Here is a 3354-nt window from a genome sequence, read left to right as displayed (position 1 = left end):
TGGGACAGTGCCATGTGTTGCCCAATGTAACATTTGACTCTCTACTAATTTAGCCAAATTTCTTCTAAAACTAGCAAAAAGGTGAAAATGAGCCTCTAAGCTTATTCTCACGATGCAATTCCAACTAACTAATCTATCATTGATAATGACTTTTTTTCGGGTCCTTTTCCTTGCATTCAGCCCCTTGATGTGACTTTTTGGAAAGTGGAGCATTTTAAAGTTGCCTAAAAATAATAAAAGTAGATTACTTTTAATTACAACTCAAAGCAATGGATTATTTAGAAGTTTTTGTAGTTCCTGCATTGTTTATATGCATTCATCTCATAGTTGTCACTATTTTATTGTCCTAACTTCTCTAAACTTAGTTTTGCAATATTTCTATTCTTTCTTAACCTTATTTCTCATCAATACCACAACATTTGTCTTCCATGGCTTCTTCTTCTAGTGATTCTTCAAGATGGGGATCTAACTCCATACAGGCATGTATGTGCTACAATATAAGAGAGGATTATTTGTGGTATTTGTCAACATACAAGCTACAAGATTGGATAACAATGCTTCCATCTTGTAAAGGTCCTCACAAGATTAACTAACAAAAAAGAGAAAACATGAGCTTTCACCAAAAAAATGACAAATTCTAGGGTTCAAAATATAGGATTAAAAATGGTACGCAAGGATCCAACATGTGTATACTACAAAGGATATTAATTTGGCAACTTCCATGCAGCAACAATTCCTAGCTCATTATTGTAAGGCAATGAAATTTAATTTTCATAACATTATCTTCTTGTTAGAATTTTTACTTTAGTTAATATGGTTGTTTGAGATTGGAGAGTAAGTTTTAGTCTGTGCAGATGTGTTTCCATCAACAAGTGTGGAATGAATGGAAGCCATTGGAGTCCTTGACAAGTACATTCCATGTAATGCATGTTGAGATCACAAACCTTATTTTCCCTGATCTCATGTCCTCCTTTCTCATTGAAAAAAATATATTTTTTGTATTTGCATCCTATGTTGTTCCACCAAACACACAGGAAATGAATTAAAAGTTACATACATGTGGGAAAATAATGATTTCTTGGGAAACAACAGCCTAATATAAGATACGTCCACTTTTTCTAGGGGAATAAATATGGGAATCTAATACAAGGATAGCCCCATCAAACACATTAAATTGAGTGCACTCGAGCAATATGCAATGTGGAAGCAATTGACTTTTAAAAAGAAAGGCATTCAACCATAGGGAGTGCTACAAAGACAAGCCACTTGATTTTCCCTCCACAAGGTCCATTCACACTCGAGAGCACTAAAGTATAAAAGGAAAAGTATTGTTCAAGAACCCTAAGTTTCATGTTGATCCTTGTGAAAATCAAGAGATGCTTCCCTATAAGGTAGACTCAAGTGATCCTAGGTAGCAAAGTTTGATATTCCAACGAAGTTCCATACAGCATTGCCTAGAAAAATCTCTTGATGGTCTACTAAATCGTGCCTCAAGGGAATCCTTGCTAGGCATGCTACAATAAGAGAATTCTTATATGTAGAAATAGTAAGTAGAGCATTTAGACAACTAATAAAAAGGAAAGAGAAAATAATGGGAAAAATAAGAATGCAGCCAGATCAAGGGCATAAATCTCTAGCAAAGGAAAGGAGAAGATTTTAGCAGGGCCAAGAATGCTAGAAGTGGTAGCTACCATACAAGCTTGACAAGCTAACATACAAGAGCTCAAAAAGAACATATTCATAGGGAAAGTCTCCTTGAAAGGAGATAGATAGCCACCAACAAGTTTGCATGAGTGTGAGGGTCAGATGACACTCACATAAGAAGGCCATATCCTGGTAGAGCGATAAGGCACACATGATGAAGGATAGGCAAGAGATCCAGATGAGGCTATAGGGAGCAAGTGTCCATGCGTAAACACATCATTTTAGTTTACAAATAATTATACCATAAAGTAATAACCCCCATTGCAATTTGGGAGTGAATTAACAACAATGACATATGCATCTATCAGGGGAGCCTTGTGGACTATCTTGGACATTCAAGGTATCATGATCATGACCTCAAGGCCATGGATCATTAGGTCATCCCTTTTCCATTGATAGATGAAGACCTTTAATCCCTATCATAAAATGGCCATGGAACTACCATTGTTTGTGATGAACAAAGATGTCAAAGCCCCCTAACTATGATACAAAAGAGGTAGGAGAAACATAAGAGGCCCAGCAAGATGAGTACAACTTAAAAGGTAAGGGGCCTCCCACTTGAGAGTAGGAAGAAGAAGAAGAAAGCCCTAAGGAGACCCTACAAAATTCACCAATCAAATATCATAGTAACCTTTGATTTCATGGTATATGAAGAGTCAAGATTCAAAAGGCCTCTTCTCTTAGAAATTATGCAATCATTCATTGGGATGGTGGAGAGCATTGCTCAAGAGTGACTTAACCACAATATAATCTAGAAGCCTTCCACAAAGCCTATTGCCTCCAAAGTAGTAGAATTCATAGCCCAAGGCTGTGTGCCCAAGTCAACCAAAGTATAGAATCATCTCATTCTAGAATCTAATGAACAAGTCTAGTTTACCTATTGATACTCAGATCCTAATGAACAAGCTAATCCACTATATTGTCCCTACTTTTGAAGGCACAATAGACTCGTTATAATGAAAGGGAGCATACAAGGGAAAATTTCCCCAATATTCTGAATGGTGACCTCTGTGTGTGTGTTTTGTGTGTAACTAAATGTTTAGCAACTAGCTTGACTCCTCATTCATTGGATCAACCATATGGCCATGATACAATAGCAGTTCTAAGCAATACTACCTTTATACTACATAATTGCACTTGAAGTTATGGTAGATAGTAGGCTAAACATATGTACCCACCCCTTCTTTTTGGAATGCTCCATTGAACTCTATGAATCTATCAAGTAATAGCTACTAAGAAAAGGATCCCTACAAAGGATGCTATGCTCTCTCTCCAAATTTAGTTGGAAAAAAATTTGGCACATACATCCATTCACATAGACCCATTGTGTCTAGGGAATGCTAGGACCCTGGCTCACTAGACCATCTCAGGGTACCTCAAGGCAAGACATACTAAGCATGCTCAATCAACTTGTCACCCTTAGCATTGCACTACACAAATAACCATGCACCAATTAGGTCCTCAAGTGTGGGGCAACAATCTAGGCTCCAATTACACTAGTAGAAGCACCATTCACTACATAGAGAGGGATCCACACCCTTAGGGAGCACACCAAAATTGCATGCACCTAAAGATCCACCCTTTAACACTAGTGGCCCCACTCTTTTTATCTATTACACATCAATACAATTGAATTCACATCCCATCTTA

This window comes from Lygodium microphyllum, chromosome 23, assembly GCF_053477565.2.
Source record: "Lygodium microphyllum isolate KBCC chromosome 23, Lygodium_microphyllum_v1.1.10, whole genome shotgun sequence".
In the NCBI taxonomy this organism is placed as follows: Eukaryota; Viridiplantae; Streptophyta; class Polypodiopsida; order Schizaeales; family Lygodiaceae; genus Lygodium; species Lygodium microphyllum.
Note: the sequence above shows the minus strand (reverse complement) of the source record.